At 36.2% G+C, this 19,932-nt stretch overlaps 2 long non-coding RNA genes across 4 annotated transcripts in view; one reads left to right on the top strand and one right to left on the bottom strand.

Annotated features, from left to right (window-relative positions):
- The first annotated feature begins 3,917 nt into the window (after positions 1-3,917).
- Positions 3,918-19,085, top strand: LOC127964701 (uncharacterized). 3 transcript variants are annotated; one of them, XR_008155122.1, is made up of 3 exons: positions 3,918-3,983; positions 11,369-13,806; positions 16,221-19,085. It is a non-coding gene; the product is annotated as an uncharacterized LOC127964701 (long non-coding RNA). The 3 variants fall into 3 exon arrangements; XR_008155120.1 differs by lacking the exon at positions 3,918-3,983 and adding an exon at positions 6,289-6,365; XR_008155121.1 differs by lacking the exon at positions 3,918-3,983 and adding an exon at positions 8,755-8,994.
- The window catches only part of LOC127964700 (uncharacterized), a 49,354-nt gene continuing 40,131 nt past the window's right edge, over positions 10,710-19,932 (bottom strand). Inside the window, exon 4 of the long non-coding RNA XR_008155119.1 lies at positions 10,710-11,319. This is a non-coding gene — a long non-coding RNA (uncharacterized LOC127964700). The remainder of the gene's footprint in view (positions 11,320-19,932) is intronic.

The raw sequence follows: 19,932 nt of genomic DNA on the forward strand, positions 1-19,932 counted from the left end.
TTCAAATCTCATTGAGTTAAAGTTTTCCATTTTGTTCATTCAGACATATCAGTTTTTAAAATTTTACCACATTATGATTACAGTGAAACCTGAAAATGACATCTAAAATCTTAAAAACGAGTTGAATCATTTAATTTCAGTGTGTGTGTCTGTCTGTTAGCCTATTCTCCATTTTGGATGTGTTTAACTGCCATCCATATATGTCCAGGTTGGCTCTGACCACCTAAGATCCCTTAAGTGCTTGAACCCCGTAAATGCTGCTTGCAGCTTTAATTAGGGGTTCAAGCACGCAGTGCTGAAACCCTATTGTAATTGTTAGGATTTTTATTATTATTATTATTATTATTATTCTTCCGCCTTAAAACTGAACGTGCAGCCCAAACCGTAAGGCCTAGAGAGCTGAAACTTGGTCAGATAGTAGTAGTCTTGCTCGCTACTCAGATACAAAGAACCGGCCCAATCGGCCTAACGGGGGCGCTACAGCGCAAAAAAAAAAATTTTGGACATTTTTGGCCGTATATCGTATACCGTTAGCCATAAACTCAAAAACATGGCATTGTTGCAATCCTTGGGTTAGCCCGAACAAAAGTGCACAGCGCCTTTTTGGGGTCTACGACGCACCGTTTTCTCGCAAAATCGAGCTATATCCGAAACCTACTTTTGCGAACTAGTCCTAGGATTTTCAACCAATCAGAACCAAACCACTTCATAAATATTACCTGGACACTCAATATCAATAATTATTAAAAAAAAGTTGAAATTTCAATTCTTACGCGAAACAGTACACCAAAAAGCGTCTATGCTAACGTTAGCCAAATGCTATTTTAACTATAACTCTTGAACGGAATGAGATATCTTCACCAAACTCGGTATACATATGTATGAGCTCAATCTTTGGTCAAATCAAAAAAATTGCGCATCTCTGCCACTTGGGGGCGCTATAAGATAGAAAAAACACATAAATTGCTATAACTAGGCAACCGTTGGCTCGATCGACTTGAAAATTGGTATGCAATGTCTTGGTCTGAAGGGGCAAAAGTACCTATGATGACATTTGCATATCTCAAAAAAACATGGCCGCCATTGGCCAAACAAATTTAAGCACCTATTTGAAAGGGTTAACGGATGTTGATCGGAACGAAACTCGCTGGATACGTTCGACTCATGAACCTTAAGGTCTGTAAGAATTTTGAAAGAAATCGGCCACTAGTTGGCGCTAACGAGTTTTATGGCTCTGTTATCACGTGGTGTTTCACATATCAACACAATATGCATATCATTTGATAGATCTCCTCATAATGCACAACTTTGCCTCAAGAACCATTGCTGTCAATCAAATCGTTCAATTGTTATTCGCAAATATGTTAAAAACCTACTTTTGCGAACTAGTCCTAGGTTTTTTGTCCGATCGGAACCAAACCACTGCAGTAATATTCTGTGGACTCTGTAGATCAATAATTATTAAAAACATGTTGAATTTTGTCCTTTGGTTAGCTGTAAAGGGGTAATTTAGAAAAAGGGGTGTGGCCAAACATACTCCAAAGCCTATAAAACCTAAACGAAAACTCAAAACTTTATGAAACTCGGTGAAATCATGTAACAGGTGACTCTTAACAAGCATGCAAAGTTTCATGGAGATCGGACCATAGGTGGCGCTATAACAGTAGAAAAGGTCTCAAAACACAAGATTTATATGGTAAATGGCCTCAAATTGTTTGAAAATGCTCATATATTCACTCAAAAACACTAAATCTTCATATCATTTGATAAATCTCCTCATTCTGAACAACTTTGCCTCTGGGACCAACGTTGTCTATAAAGCTGTTAATTAAATATTCAAGATTATTTTAAAAAGTTACTTTGGCATACTAGTGATAGGGTTTCAGATGAAAATCAATAAAACCACTGAAGTACAATTCTCTAGACTCTGAAGGTCAATAATTATCAAAAACATGTTGAACAATTGCATTTGGACAACTGTAAACCAGTGATTTTATAATATGTTATTTGCATAGTGTACACAAAGGCCTATTAATACAAACAGAAAGCCCACAAATTATCAAAACTGTGTAAAATAATGCATGATTTCTTTTTAAACAGGCATGCAAAATTTAAGAGAGATTGGGCAAAAAAAAATTACAACACTATAACAGTTATGTTTTAAAACACAGTGTTGTTTGAGTAAATGCAATTTATAACCTCTAGATGGCAGTGGAAGACCACTAATGGGCTCATTCAGTAAAGTTGAACAGTACTGTTGAAAGGATTCATGAATTCATGCCAAAACATTAAAAAATTAACTGTTATAACATTTTAAATCTCATTGAGTCAATGTTTTCCATTTTGTTCATACAGATATATCAGTTTTTAAAATTTTGCCACATTATCATTACAGTTTAACCTGAAAATGACATCTAAACTCTTAAAAAGAGAAGACTTGCAATAAGTTTATTGTCACCTATCACTTATTTCAAATACCTATATCTGCAACAAAATGTTTGTGCGTGTATATGTGTGTCTTTGTGTGTGTGTGTGCATATGCTTATAGAGTATACATATATTAGTCTAATCATTTACTTTCAGTGTGTGTGTCTGTCTGTTAACCTGTTCTCCATTTTGGATGTGTTTAACTGTCATCCAAACATCCAGGTTGGCTCTGACCACCTCAGATGCCTTAAATGCTTGAACCCCGGTAAAATGCTGCTTGCAGCTTTAATTATTATTATTATTCTTCCGCCCTAGAACTGAACGTGCAGCCCAAACCGTAAGGCCTAGAGAGCTGAAATTTGGACAGATCGTAGAGCTCATTTTGGGGAGAACTTATCAAAGTCTCAGCCCAATCGGCCAAACGGGGGCGCTACAGCGCAAAAAACAAAAATTTTGGACATTTTTGGCCGTGAATCGTAAACCGTTAGCCATAAACTCAAAAACATGGCATCGTAGCAATCCTTGGGTTAGCCCGAACAAAAGTGCACGGCGCCTTTTTGGGGTCTACGACGCACCGTTTCCTCGCAAAATCGAGCTATATCCGAAACCTACTTTTGCGAACTAGTCCTAGGATTTTCAACCAAACAGAACCAAACCACTTCAGAAATATTCCCTGGACACTCAATATCAATAATTATCAAAAAAAAGTTGAAATTTCAATTTTTACGCGAAACAGTACGCCAAAAACCATCTATAGTAACGTTGGCCAAATGCTATTTTAACTATAACTCTTGAACGAAATGAGATAACTTCACCAAACTTGGTACACATATGTACGAGCTCAATTTTGGGTAAAATCAAAAAAATTGCGCATCTCTGCCACTTGGGGGCGCAATAAGATTTAAAAAACACATAAATGGCTATAACTAGGCAACCGTTCGCTCGATCGACTTGAAAATTGGTATGCAGTGTCTTGGTCTGAAGGGGCACAAGTACCTATGAGGACATTTGCATATCTCAAAAAACATGGCCGCCATTGGCCAAACAATTTTAAGCACCTATTTGAAAGGGTTAACGGATGTTGATCGGAACGAAACTCGCTGGGTACGTTCGACTCATGAACCTTAATGTCTGTAAGAATTTTGAAAGAAATCGGCCACTAGTTGGCGCTAACGAGTTTTATGGCTCTGTAATCACGTGGTGTTTCACATATCAACACAATATGCATATCATTTGATAGATCTCCTCGTGATGCACAACTTTGCCTCAAGAACCATTGCTGTCAATCAAATCGTTCAATTGTTATTCACAAATATGTTAAAAACCTACTTTTGCGAACTAGTCCTAGGTTTTTTGCCCGATCGGAACCAAACCACTGCAGTAATATTCTGTGGACTCTCTAGATCAATAATTATTAAAAACATGTTGAATTTTGTCCTTTGGTTAGCTGTAAAGGGGTAATTTAGAAAAAGGGGTATGGTCAAACATACCCCAAAGCCTATAAAACCTAAACGAAAACTCAAAACTTTATGAAACTCAGTGAAATCATGTAACAGGTTACTCTTAACAAGCATGCCAAGTTTCATGGAGATCAGACCATAGGTGGTGCTATAACAGTAGAAAAGGTCTCAAAACACAAGATTTCTATGGTAAATGGCCTCAAATTGTTTGAAAATGTTCATATATTCACTCAAAAACACTAAATCTTCATATCATATGATACAGCTCCTCATTCTGAACAACTTTGCCTCAGGGACCAATGTTGTCAATAAAGCTGTTAATTAAATATTCAAGATTATTTAAAAAAGTTACTTTGGCATACTTGTGATACGGTTTAAGATGAAAATCAATAAAACCACTGAAGTACAATTCTCTAGACTCTGAAGGTCAATAATTATCAAAAACATGTTGAACAATTGCATTTGGGCAACTATAAACCAATAATTTTATAATATGTTATTTGCATAGTGTACACAAAGGCCTATTTATACAAACAGAAAGCCCACAAATTATTAAAACTGTGTAAAATAATGCATGATTTCATTCTAAACAAGCATGCAAAATTTAAGAGAGATTGGGCAAAAAAAAATTACAACACTATAACAGTTATGTTTTAAAACACAGTGTTGTTTGAGTAAATGCAATTTATAACCACTAGATGGCAGCGGAAGACCACTAATGGGCTCATTCAGCTAGTTAAACAGTACTGTTTTCATGAATTCATGCCAAAACATTAATAAATTAACTGTTATAACATTTTAAATCTCATTGAATTGATGTTTTCCATTTTGTTTATACAGATATATCAGTTTTTACAATTTTGCCACATTATGATTACAGTTTAAACTGAAAATGACATCTAAACTCTTAAAAAGAGAAGACTTGCAATACATTTATTGTCACCTATCACTTATTTCAAATCCCAACATCTGCAACAAAATGTGTGTGCATGTATATGTGTGTCTTTGTCTTTGTGTGTATGCGTATGCTTATAGAGTATGAATATATTAGTCTAATAATTTACTTTCAGTGTGTGTGTCTGTCTGTTAGCCTATTCTCCATTTTGGATGTGTTCAGCGGTCATCCATACGTCCAGGTTGGCTCTAACCACCTCAGATGCCTTAAATGCTTGAACCCCGGTAAATGCTGCTTGCAGCTTTAATTATTATTATTATTATTATTATTCTTCTGCCCTAGAACTGAACGTGCAGCCCAAACCGTAAGGCCTAGAGAGCTGAAATTTGGACAGATCGTAGAGCTCAATTTGGGGAGAACTTATCAAAGTCTCAGCCCAATCGGCCTAACGGGGGCGCTACAGCGCAAAAAGCAAAAATTTTGGACATTTTTGGCCGTAAATCGTATACCGTTAGCCGTAGACTCAAAAACATGGCATTTTTGCAATCCTTGGGTTAGCCCAAACAAAAGTGCACGGCGCCTTTTTGGGGTCTACGACGCACCGTTTTCTCGCAAAATCGAGCTATATCCGAAACCTACTTTTGCGAACTAGTCCTAGGATTTTCAACCAATCAGAACCAAACCACTTCATAAATATTCCCTGGACACTCAATATCAATAATTATTAAAAAAAAGTTGAAATTTCAATTCTTACGCGAAACAGTACGCCAAAAAGCGTCTATGCTAACGTTAGCCAAATACTATTTTGACTATAACTCTTGAACGGAATGAGATATCTTCACCAAACTCGGTACACATATGTATGAGCTCAATCTTTGGTCAAATCAAAAAAATTGCGCATCTCTGCCACTTGGGGGCGCTATAAGATAGAAAAAACACATAAATTGCTATAACTAGGCAACCGTTGGCTCGATCAACTTGAAAATCGGTATGCAGTGTCTTGGTCTGAAGGGGCACAAGTACTTATGAGGACATTTGCATATCTCAAAAAACATGGCCGTCATTGGCCAAACAAATTTAAGCACCTATTTGAAAGGGTTAACGGATGTTGATCGGAACGAAACTCGCTGGGTACGTTCGACTCATGAACCTTAAGGTCTGTAAGAATTTTGAAAGAAATCGGCCACTAGTTGGCGCTAACGAGTTTTATGGCTCTGTAATCACGTGGTATTTCACATATCAACACAATATGCATATCATTTGATAGATCTCCTCGTAATGCACAACTTTGCCTCAAGAACCATTGCTGTCAATCAAATCGTTCAATTGTTATTCACAAATATGTTAAAAACCTACTTTTGCGAACTAGTCCTAGGTTTTTTGCCCGATCGGAACCAAACCACTGCAGTAATATTCTGTGGACTCTCTAGATCAATAATTATTAAAAAAATGTTGAATTTTGTCCTTTGGTTAGCTGTAAAGCGGTAATATTTAAAAAGGGGTGTGGCCAAACATACCCCAAAGCCTATAAAACCTAAACGAAAACTCAAAACTTTATGAAACTCAGTGAAATCATGTAACAGGTTACTCTTAACAAGCATGCAAAGTTCCATGGAGATCAGACCATAGGTGGCGCTATAACAGTAGAAAAGGTCTCAAAACACAAGATTTCTATGGTAAATGGCCTCAAATTGTTTGAAAATGCTCATATATTCACTCAAAAACACCAAATCTTCATATCATATGATATATCTCCTCATTCTGAACAACTTTGCCTCTGGGACCAATGTTGTCAATAAAGCTGTTAATTAAATATTCAAGATTATTTAAAAAAGTTACTTTGGCATACTTGTGATACAGTTTAAGATGAAAATAAATAAAACCACTGAAGTACAATTCTCTAGACTCTGAAGGTCAATAATTATCAAAAACATGTTGAACAATTGCATTTGGGCAACTATAAACCAGTCATTTTATAATATGTTCTTTTCATAGTGCACACAAAGGCCTATTAATACAATCAGAAAGCCCACAAATTATCAAAACTGTGTAAAATAATGCATAATTTCATTCTAAACAAGCATGCAAAATTTAAGAGAGATTGGGCAAAAAAAAAAAAAAACACTATAACAGTTATGTTTAAAAACACAGTGTTGTTGGAGTAAATGCAATTTATAACCACTAGATGGCAGCGGAAGACCACTAATGGGCTCATTCAGTAAAGTTGAACAGTACTGTTGAAAGGATTCATGAATTCATGCCAAAACATTAAAAAATGAACTGTTATAACATTTTAAATCTCATTGAGTCAATGTTTTCCATTTTGTTCATACAGATATATCAGTTTTTAAAATTTTGTCACTTTATGATTACAGTTTAACCTGAAAATGACATCTAAACTCTTAAAAAGAAAAGACTTGCAATAAGTTTATGGTCACCTATCACTTATTTCAAATACCTATATCTGCAACAAAATGTTTGTGCATGTATATGTGTGTCTTTGTGTGTGTGTGTGTGTGTGTGTGTGTGTGTGTGCATATGCTTATAGAGTATACATATATTAGTCTAATCATTTAGTTTCAGTGTGTGTGTCTGTCTGTTATCCTGTTCTCCATTTTGGATGTGTTTAACTGTCATCCATGCATTCAGGTTGTTTGTGCATGTATATGTGTGTCTTTGTGTGTGTGTGTGTGTGTGTGTGCATATGCTTATAGAGTATACATATATTAGTCTAATCATTTACTTTCAGTGTGTGTGTCTGTCTGTTAACCTGTTCTCCATTTTGGATGTGTTTAACTGTCATCCATGCATCCAGGTTGGCTCAGACCACCTCAGAGGCCTTAATGTGCTTGAACCCCGATAAATGCTGCTTGCAGCTTTAATTAGGGGTTCAAGCACGCAGTGCTGAAACCCTATTGTATTTGTTAGGATTTTTATTATTATTATTATTATTATTATTATTCTCCACTCAAACTGTTCGTGCAGCCCAAACCGTAAGGCCTAGAAAGCTGAAATTTGGTCAGAATGTAGTAGTCCGGCCTTCTTGTCAGATACCGAGTCTCGACCCAATCGGCCTAACGGGGGCGCTACAGCGCAAAAAACTAAAATTTTTGACATTTTTGGCCGTAAATCGTAAACCGTTAGCCGTAGACTCAAAAACATGGCATTGTTACAATCCTTGGGTTAGCCCAAACAAAAGTGTATGGCGCCTTTTTGGGGTCTACGACGCACCGTTTTCTCGCAAAATCGAGCTATATCCGAAACCTACTTTTGCGAACTAGTCCTAGGATTTTCAACCAATCAGAACCAAACCAATTCATAAATATTCCCTGGACACTCAATATCAAAAATTATCAAAAAAAAGTTGAAATTTCAATTCTTACGCGAAACAGTTCACCAAAAAGCGTCTATGCTAACGTTAGCCAAATGCTATTTTGACTATAACTCTTGTACGGAATGAGATATCTTCACCAAACTCGGTACACATATGTATGAGCTCAATCTTTGGTCAAATCAAAAAAATTGCGCATCTCTGCCACTTGGGGGCGCTATAAGATAGAAAAAACACATAAATTGCTATAACTAGGCAACCGTTGGCTCGATCGACTTGAAAATCGGTATGCAGTGTCTTGGTCTGAAGGGGCACAAGTTCCTATGAGGACATTTGCATATCTCAAAAAACATGGCCGCCATTGGCCAAACAAATTTAAGCACCTATTTGAAAGGGTTAACGGATGTTGATCGGAACGAAACTCGCTGGGTATGTTCGACTCATGAACCTTAAGGTCTGTAAGAATTTTGAAAGAAATCGGCCACTAGTTGGCGCTAACGAGTTTCATGGCTCTGTAATCACGTGGTGTTTCACATATCAACACAATATGCATATCATTTGATAGGTCTCCTCGTAATGCACAACTTTGCCTCTAGAACCATTGCTGTCAATCAAATCGTTCAATTGTTATTCACAAATATGTTAAAAACCTACTTTTGCGAACTAGTCCTAGGTTTTTTGTCCGATCGGAACCAAACCACTGCAGTAATATTCTGTGGACTCTCTAGATCAATAATTATTAAAAAAATGTTGAATTTTGTCCTTTGGTTAGCTGTAAAAGGGTAATTTAGAAAAAGGGGTGTGGCCAAACATACCCCAAAGCCTATAAAACCTAAAGGAAAACTCAAAACTTTATGAAACTCAGTGAAATCATGTAACAGGTGACTCTTAACAAGCATGCAAAGTTTCATGGAGATCAGACCATAGGTGGCGCTATAACAGTAGAAATGGTCTCAAAACACAAGATTTATATGGTAAATGGCCTCAAATTGTTTGAAAATGTTCATATATTCACTCAAAAACACTAAATCTTCATATCATATGATAAATCTCCTCATTCTGAACAACTTTGCCTCTGGGACCAATGTTGTCAATAAAGCTGTTAATTAAATATTCAAGATTATTGAAAAAAGTTACTTTGGCATACTTGTGATACGGTTTAAGATGAAAATCAATAAAACCACTGAAGTACAATTCTCTAGACTCTGAAGGTCAATAATTATCAAAAACATGTTGAACAATTGCATTTGGGCAACTATAAACCAATAATTTTATAATATGTTATTTGCATAGTGTACACAAAGGCCTATTTATACAAACAGAAAGCCCACAAATTATCAAAACTGTGTAAAATAATGCATGATTTCATTCTAAACAAGCATGCAAAATTTAAGAGAGATTGGGCAAAAAAAAATTACAACACTATAACAGTTATGTTTTAAAACACAGTGTTGTTTAAGTAAATGCAATTTATAACCACTAGATGGCAGCGGAAGACCACTAATGGGCTCATTCAGCTAGTTGAACAGTACTGTTTTCATGAATTCATGCCAAAACATTAATAAATGAACTGTTATAACATTTTAAATCTCATTGAATTGATGTTTTCCATTTTGTTTATACAGATGTATCAGTTTTTACAATTTTGCCACATTATGATTACAGTTTAACCTGAAAATGACATCTAAACTCTGAAAAAGAGAAGACTTGCAATAATTGTATGTCACCTATCACTTATTTCAAATACCTATATCTGCAACAAAATGTTTGTGCATGTATATGTGTGTCTTTGTGTGTGTGTGTGTGCATATGCTTATAGAGTATACATATATTAGTCTAATCATTTACTTTCAGTGTGTGTGTCTGTCTGTTAACCTGTTCTCCATTTTGGATGTGTTTAAATGTCATCCAAACATCCAGGTTGGCTCTGACCACCTCAGATGCCTTAAATGCTTGAACCCCGGTAAAATGCTGCTTGCAGCTTTAATTATTATTATTATTCTTCCGCCTTAAAACTGAACGTGCAGCCCAAACCGTAAGGCCTAGAGAGCTGAAACTTGGTCAGATCGTAGTAGTCTTGCTCGCTACTCAGATACAAAGAACCGGCCCAATCGGCCTAACGGGGGCGCTACAGCGCAAAAAACAAAAATTTTGGACATTTTTGGCCGTAAAGTGTAAACCGTTAGCCATAGACTCAAAAATATGGCATTGTTGCAATCCTTGGGTTATCCCGAACAAAAGTGTACGGCGCCTTTTTGGGGTCTACGACGCACCGTTTTCTCGCAAAATCGAGCTATATCCGAAACCTACTTTTGCGAACTAGTCCTAGGATTTTCAACCAATCAGAACCAAACCACTTCATGAATATTCCCTGGACACTCAATATCAATAATTATCAAAAAAAAGTTGAAATTTCAATTCTTACGCGAAACAGTACACCAAAAAGCGTCAATGCTAACGTTAGCCAAATGCTATTTTAACTATAACTCTTGAACGGAATGAGATATCTTCACCAAACTCGGTACGCATATGTAAGAGCTCAATCTTTGGTCAAATCAAAAAAATTGCGCATCTCTGCCACTTGGGGGCGCTATAAGATAGAAAAAACACATAAATGGCTATAACTAGGCAACCGTTGGCTCGATCGACTTGAAAATCGGTATGCAGTGTCTTGGTCTGAAGGGGCACAAGTACCTATGAGGACATTTGCATATCTCAAAAAAACATGGCCGCCATTGGCCAAACAAATTTAAGCACCTATTTGAAAGGGTTAACGGATGTTGATCGGAACGAAACTCGCTGGGTACGTTCGACTCATGAACCTTAAGGTCTGTAAGAATTTTGAAAGAAATCGGCCACTAGTTGGCGCTAACGAGTTTTATGGCTCTGTAATCACGTGGTGTTTCACATATCAACACAATATGCATATCATTTGATAGATCTCCTCATAATGCACAACTTTGCCTCAAGAACCATTGCTGTCAATCAAATCGTTCAATTGTTATTTACAAATATGTTAAAAACCTACTTTTGCGAACTAGTCCTTGGTTTTTTGTCCGATCGGAACCAAACCACTGCAGTAATATTCTGTGGACTCTCTAGATCAATAATTATTAAAAAAATGTTGAATTTTGTCCTTTGGTTAGCTGTAAAGGGGTAATATAGAAAAAGGGGTGTGGCCAAACATACCCCAAAGCCTATAAAACCTAAACGAAAACTCAAAACTTTATGAAACTCAGTGACATCATGTAGCAGGTGACTCTTAACAAGCATGCAAAGTTTCATGGAGATCAGACCATAGGTGGCGCTATAACAGTAGAAAAGGTCTCAAAACACAAGATTTATATGGTAAAAGGCCTCAAAGTGTTTGAAAATGTTCATATATTCACTCAAAAACACTAGATCTTCATATCATATGATAAATCTCCTCATTCTGAACAACTTTGCCTCTGGGACCAATGTTGTCAATAAAGCTGTTAATTAAATATTCAAGATTATTTAAAAAAGTTACTTTGGCATACTTGTGATACGGTTTAAGATGAAAATCAATAAAACCACTGAAGTACAATTCTCTAGACTCAGAAGGTCAATAATTATCAAAAACATGTTGAACAATTGCATTTGGGCAACTATAAACCAATAATTTTATAATATGTTATTTGCATAGTGTACACAAAGGCCTATTAATACAAACAGAAAGCCCACAAATTATCAAAACTGTGTAAAATAATGCATAATTTCATTCTAAACAAGCATGCAAAATTTAAGAGAGATTGGGAAAAAAAAAATAACAACACTATAACAGTTATGTTCAAAACCAGGGTTGTTTGAGTAAATGCAATTTATAACCACTAGATGGCAGCGGAAGACCACTAATGGGCTCATTCAGCTAAGTTGAACAGCACTGTTTTCATGAATTCTTGCCAAAACATTAATAAATTAACTGTTATAACATTTTAAATCTTACTGAATCAATGTTTTCCATTTTGATCATACAGATGTATCAGTTTTTACAATTTTGCCACATTATGATTACAGTTTAACCTGAAAATGACATCTAAACTCTAAAAAAGAGAAGACTTGCAATAAGTTTGTCACCTATCACTTATTTCAAATACCTATATCTGCAACAAAATGTGTGTCCATGTATATGTGTGTCTTTGTGTGTGTGTGTGTGTGCATATGCTTATAGAGTATACATATATTAGTCTAATCATTTGCTGTCAGTGTGTGTGTCTGTCTGTTAGCCTGTTCTCCATTTTGGATGTGTTTAAATGTCATCCAAACATCCAGGTTGGCTCTGACCACCTCAGAGGCCTTAATGTGCTTGAACCCCGGTAAATGCTGCTTGCAGCTTTAATTAGGGGTTCAAGCACGCAGTGCTGAAACCCTATTGTATTTGTTAGGATTTTTATTATTATTATTATTATTATTATTATTATTCTCCACTAAAACTGTTCGTGCAGCCCAAACCGTAAGGCCTAGAAAGCTGAAATTTGGTCAGAATGTAGTAGTCCGGCCTTCTTGTCAGATACCGAGTCTCGACCCAATCGGCCTAACGGGGGCGCTACAGCGCAAAAAACTAAAATTTTGGACATTTTTGGCCGTAAATCGTAAACCGTTAGCCGTAGACTCAAAAACATGGCATTGTTGCAATCCTTGGGTTAGCCCGAACAAAAGTGCACGGCGCCTTTTTGGGGTCTACGACGCACCGTTTTCTCGCAAAATCGAGCTATATCCGAAACCTACTTTTGCGAACTAGTCCTAGGATTTTCAACCAATCAGAACCAAACCAATTCATAAATATTCCCTGGACACTCAATATCAATAATTATCAAAAAAAAGTTGAAATTTCAATTCTTACGCGAAACAGTACACCAAAAAGCGTCTATGCTAACGTTAGCCAAATGCTATTTTGACTATAACTCTTGAACGGAATGAGATATCTTCACCAAACTCGGTACACATATGTATGAGCTCAATCTTTGGTCAAATAAAAAAAATTGCACATCTCTACCACTTGGGGGCGCTATAAGATAGAAAAAACACATAAATTGCTATAACTAGGCAACCGTTGGCTCGATCGACTTGAAAATCGGTATGCAGTGTCTTGGTCTGAAGGGGCACAAGTACCTATGAGTACATTTGCATATCTCAAAAAACATGGCCGCCATTGGCCAAACAAATTTAAGCACCTATTTGAAAGGGTTAACGGATGTTGATCGGAACGAAACTCGCTGGGTACGTTCGACTCATGAACCTTAAGGTCTGTAAGAATTTTGAAAGAAATCGGCCACTAGTTGGCGCTAACGAGTTTTATGGCTCTGTAATCACGTGGTGTTTCACATATCAACACAATATGCATATCATTTGATAGATCTCCTCATAATGCACAACTTTGCCTCAAGAACCATTGCTGTCAATCAAATCGTTCAATTGTTATTCACAAATATGTTAAAAACCTACTTTTGCGAACTAGTCCTAGGTTTTTGGCCCGATCGGAACCAAACCACTGCAGTAATATTCTGTGGACTCTCTAGATCAATAATTATTAAAAAAATGTTGAATTTTGTCCTTTGGTTAGCTGTAAAGGGGTAATATAGAAAAAGGGGTGTGGCCAAACATACCCCAAAGCCTATAAAGCCTAAACGAAAACTCAAAACTTTATGAAACTCAGTGAAATCATGTAACAGGTTACTCTTAACAAGCATGCAAAGTTTCATGGAGATCAGACCATAGGTGGCGCTATAACAGTAGAAAAGGTCTCAAAACACAAGATTTATATGGTAAATGGCCCCAAATTGTTTGAAAATGCTCATATATTCACTCAAAAACACTAAATCTTCATATCATATGATAGACCTCCTCATTCTGAACAACTTTGCCTCTGGGACCAATGTTGTCAATAAAGCTGTTAATTAAATATTCAAGATTATTTTAAAAAGTTACTTTGGCATACTTGTGATACGGTTTAAGATGAAAATCAATAAAACCACTGAAGTACAATTCTGTAGACTCTGAAGGTCAATAATTATCAAAAACATGTTGAACAATTGCATTTGGACAACTATAAACCAGTAATTTTATAATATGTTCTTTTCATAGTGTACACAAAGGCCTATTAATACAAACAGAAAGCCCACACATTATCAAAACTGTGTAAAACAATGCATAATTTCATTCTAAACAAGCATGCAAAATTTAAGAGAGATTGGGCAAAAAAAAAAAAAAAAAAACACTATAACAGTTATGTTTATAAACAGTGTTGCTTGAGTAAATGCAATTTATAACCTCTAGATGGCAGTGGAAGACCACTAATGGGCTCATTCAGTTAAGTTGAACAGCACTGTTGAAAGGATTCATGAATTCATCCCAAAACATTAAAAATGTAACTGTTATAACATTTTAAATCTCATTGAGTCAATGTTTTCCATTTTGTTCTTACAGATATATCAGTTTTTACTATTTTGCCACATTGTGATTACAGTTTAACCTGAAAATGACATCAAAACTCTTAAAAAGAGAAGACTTGCAATAAGTTTCTTGTCACCTATCACTTATTTCAAATACCTATATCTGCAACAAAATGTTTGTGCATGTATATGTGTGTCTTTCTGTGTGTGTGTGTGTGTGTGTGTGTGTGTGTGCATATGCTTATAGAGTATACATTTAGTAGTCTAATCATTTACTTTCAGTGTGTGTGTCTGTCTGTTAGCCTGTTCTCCATTTTGGATGTGTTTAACTGTCATCCATGCATCCAGGTTGGCTCAGACCACCTCAGAGGCCTTAATGTGCTTGAACCCCGGTAAATGCTGCTTGCAGCTTTAATTATTATTATTATTATTATTATTATTCTTCTGCCCTAGAACTGAACGTGCAGCCCAAACCGTAAGGCGTAGAGAGCTGAAATTTGGACAGATCGTAGAGCTCAATTTGGGGAGAACTTATCAAAGTCTCAGCCCAATCGGCCTAACGGGGGCGCTACAGCGCAAAAAACAAAAAATTTTGACATTTTTGGCCGTAAATCGTATACCGTTAGCCGTAGACTCAAAAACATGGCATTGTTGCAATCCTTGGGTTAGCCCGAACAAAAGTGCACAGCGCCTTTTTGGGGTCTACGACGCACCGTTTTCTCGCAAAATCGAGCTATATCCGAAACCTACTTTTGCGAACTAGTCCTAGGATTTTCAACCAATCAGAACCAAACCACTTCATAAATATTCCCTGGACACTCAATATCAATAATTATTAAAAAAAAGTTGAAATTTCAATTCTTACGCGAAACAGTACGCCAAAAAGCGTCCATGCTAACGTTAGCCAAATACTATTTTGACTATAACTCTTGAACGGAATGAGATATCTTCACCAAACTCGGTACACATATGTATGAGCTCAATCTTTGGTCAAATCAAAAAAATTGCGCATCTCTGCCACTTGGGGGCGCTATAAGATAGAAAAAACACATAAATTACTATAACTAGGCAACCGTTGGCTCGATCAACTTGAAAATCGGTATGCAGTGTCTTGGTCTGAAGGGGCACAAGTACTTATGAGGACATTTGCATATCTCAAAAAACATGGCCGTCATTGGCCAAACAAATTTAAGCACCTATTTGAAAGGGTTAACGGATGTTGATCGGAACGAAACTCGCTGGGTACGTTCGACTCATGAACCTTAAGGTCTGTAAGAATTTTGAAAGAAATCGGCCACTAGTTGGCGCTAACGAGTTTTATGGCTCTGTAATCACGTGGTGTTTCACATATCAACACAATATGCATATCATTTGATAGATCTCCTCGTAATGCACAACTTTGCCTCAAGAACCATCGCTGTCAATCAAATCGTTCAATTGTTATTCACAAATATGTTAAAAACCTACTTTTGCGAACTAGTCCTAGGTTTTTTGCCCGATCGGAACCAAACCACTGCAGTAATATTCTGTGGACTCTCTAGATCAATAATTATTAAAAAAATGTTGAATTTTGTCCTTTGGTTTGCTGTAACCGGGTAATTTAGAAAAAGGGGTGTGGTCAAACATACCCCAAAGCCTATAAAACCTAAAGGAAAACTCAAAACTGTATGAAACTCAGTGAAATCATGTATCAGGTGACTCTTAACAAGCATGCAAAGTTTCATGGAGATCAGACCATAGGTGGCGCTATAACAGTAGAAAAGGTCTCAAAACACAAGATTTATATGGTAAATGGCCCCAAATTGTTTGAAAATGCTCATATATTCACTCAAAAACACTAAATCTTCATATCATATGATAGATCTCCTCATTCTGAACAACTTTGCCTCTGGGACCAATGTTGTCAATAAAGCTGTTAATTAAATATTCAAGATTATTTTAAAAAGTTACTTTGGCATACTTGTGATACGGTTTAAGATGAAAATCAATAAAACCACTGAAGTACAATTCTGTAGACTCTGAAGGTCAATAATTATCAAAAACATGTTGAACAATTGCATTTGGACAACTATAAACCAGTAATTTTATAATATGTTCTTTTCATAGTGTACACAAAGGCCTATTAATACAAACAGAAAGCCCACACATTATCAAAACTGTGTAAAACAATGCATAATTTCATTCTAAACAAGCATGCAAAATTTAAGAGAGATTGGGCAAAAAAAAAAAAAAAAACACTATAACAGTTATGTTTAAAAACAGTGTTGCTTGAGTAAATGTAATTTATAACCTCTAGATGGCAGTGGAAGACCACTAATGGGCTCATTCAGTTAAGTTGAACAGTACTGTTGAAAGGATTCTTGAATTCATCCCAAAACATTAAAAATGTAACTGTTATAACATTTTAAATCTCATTGAGTCAATGTTTTCCATTTTGTTCTTACAGATATATCAGTTTTTACTATTTTGCCACATTGTGATTACAGTTTAACCTGAAAATGACATCTAAACTCTTAAAAAGAGAAGACTTGCAATAAGTTTATTGTCACCTATCACTTATTTCAAATACCTATATCTGCAACAAAATGTTTGTGCATGTATATGTGTGTCTTTCTGTGTGTGTGTGTGTGCATATGCTTATAGAGTATACATATATTAGTCTAATCATTTACTTTCAGTGTGTGTGTCTGTCTGTTAACCTGTTCTCCATTTTGGATGTGTTTAAATGTCATCCATGCATCCAGGTTGGCTCAGACCACCTCAGAGGCCTTAATGTGCTTGAACCCCGGTAAATGCTGCTTGCAGCTTTAATTATTAGGGGTTCAAGCACGCAGTGCTGAAACCCTATTGTATTTGTTAGGATTTTTATTATTATTATTATTATTATTATTATTATTATTATTATTCTTCTGCCCTAAAACTGAACGTGCAGCCCAAACCGTAAGGCCTAGAGAGCTGAAATTTGGACAGATCGTAGAGCTCAATTTGGGGAGAACTTATCAAAGTCTCAGCCCAATCGGCCTAACGGGGGCGCTACAGCGCAAAAAGCAAAAATTTTGGACATTTTTGGCAGTAAATCGTATACCGTTAGCCATGGACTCAAAAACATGGCATTGTTGCAATCCTTGGGTTAGCCCGAACAAAAGTGCACGGCGCCTTTTTGGGGTCTACGACGCACCGTTTTCTCGCAAAATCGAGCTATATCCGAAACCTACTTTTGCGAACTAGTCCTAGGATTTTCAACCAATCAGAACCAAACCACTTCATAAATATTCCCTGGACACTCAATATCAATAATTATTAAAAAAAAGTTGAAATTTCAATTCTTACGCGAAACAGTACGCCAAAAAGCGTCTATGCTAACGTTAGCCAAATACTATTTTGACTATAACTCTTGAACGGAATGAGATATCTTCACCAAACTCGGTACACATATGTATGAGCTCAATCTTTGGTCAAATCAAAAAAATTGCGCATCTCTGCCACTTGGGGGCGCTATAAGATAGAAAAAACACATAAATTGCTATAACTAGGCAACCGTTGGCTCGATCAACTTGAAAATCGGTATGCAGTGTCTTGGTCTGAAGGGGCACAAGTACTTATGAGGACATTTGCATATCTCAAAAAACATGGCCGTCATTGGCCAAACAAATTTAAGCACCTATTTGAAAGGGTTAACGGATGTTGATCGGAACGAAACTCGCTGGGTACGTTCGACTCATGAACCTTAAGGTCTGTAAGAATTTTGAAAGAAATCGGCCACTAGTTGGCGCTAACGAGTTTTATGGCTCTGTAATCACGTGGTGTTTCACATATCAACACAATATGCATATCATTTGATAGATCTCCTCGTAATGCACAACTTTGCCTCAAGAACCATTGCTGTCAATCAAATCGTTCAATTGTTATTCACAAATATGTTAAAAACCTACTTTTGCGAACTAGTCCTAGGTTTTTTGCCCGATCGGAACCAAACCACTGCAGTAATATTCTGTGGACTCTCTAGATCAATAATTATTAAAAAAATGTTGAATTTTGTCCTTTGGTTAGCTGTAACCGGGTAATTTAGAAAAAGGGGTGTGGCCAAACATACCCCAAAGCCTATAAAACCTAAAGGAAAACTCAAAACTGTATGAAACTCAGTGAAATCATGTATCAGGTGACTCTTAACAAGCATGCAAAGTTTCATGGAGATCAGACCATAGGTGGCGCTATAACAGTAGAAAAGGTCTCAAAACACAAGATTTATATGGTAAATGGCCCCAAATTGTTTGAAAATGCTCATATATTCACTCAAAAACACTAAATCTTCATATCATATGATAGATCTCCTCATTCTGAACAACTTTGCCTCTGGGACCAATGTTGTCAATAAAGCTGTTAATTAAATATTCAAGATTATTTTAAAAAGTTACTTTGGCATACTTGTGATACGGTTTAAGATGAAAATCAATAAAACCACTGAAGTACAATTCTGTAGACTCTGAAGGTCAATAATTATCAAAAACATGTTGAACAATTGCATTTGGACAACTATAAACCAGTAATTTTATAATATGTTCTTTTCATAGTGTACACAAAAGCCTATTAATACAAACAGAAAGCCCACACATTATCAAAACTGTGTAAAACAATGCATAATTTCATTCTAAACAAGCATGCAAAATTTAAGAGAGATTGGGCAAAAAAAAAAAAAAAAAACACTATAACAGTTATGTTTAAAAACAGTGTTGCTTGAGTAAATGCAATTTATAACCTCTAGATGGCAGTGGAAGACCACTAATGGGCTCATTCAGTTAAGTTGAACAGTACTGTTGAAAGGATTCATGAATTCATCCCAAAACATTAAAAATGTAACTGTTATAACATTTTAAATCTCATTGAGTCAATGTTTTCCATTTTGTTCTTACAGATATATCAGTTTTTACTATTTTGCCACATTGTGATTACAGTTTAACCTGAAAATGACATCTAAACTCTTAAAAAGAGAAGACTTGCAATAAGTTTATTGTCACCTATCACTTATTTCAAATACCTATATCTGCAACAAAATGTTTGTGCATGTATATGTGTGTCTTTCTGTGTGTGTGTGTGTGCATATGCTTATAGAGTATACATATATTAGTCTAATCATTTACTTTCAGTGTGTGTGTCTGTCTGTTAACCTGTTCTCCATTTTGGATGTGTTTAAATGTCATCCATGCATCCAGGTTGGCTCAGACCACCTCAGAGGCCTTAATGTGCTTGAACCCCGGTAAATGCTGCTTGCAGCTTTAATTATTATTATTATTATTATTCTCCACTCAAACTGATCGTGCAGCCCAAACCGTAAGGCCTAGAGAGCTGAAACTTGGTCAGATGGTAGAAGTCCGGCCTTCTTGTCAGATCCAAAGGCTCGCCCCAATC

This window comes from Carassius gibelio, chromosome B9 (assembly GCF_023724105.1).
Source record: "Carassius gibelio isolate Cgi1373 ecotype wild population from Czech Republic chromosome B9, carGib1.2-hapl.c, whole genome shotgun sequence".
In the NCBI taxonomy this organism is placed as follows: Eukaryota; Metazoa; Chordata; class Actinopteri; order Cypriniformes; family Cyprinidae; genus Carassius; species Carassius gibelio.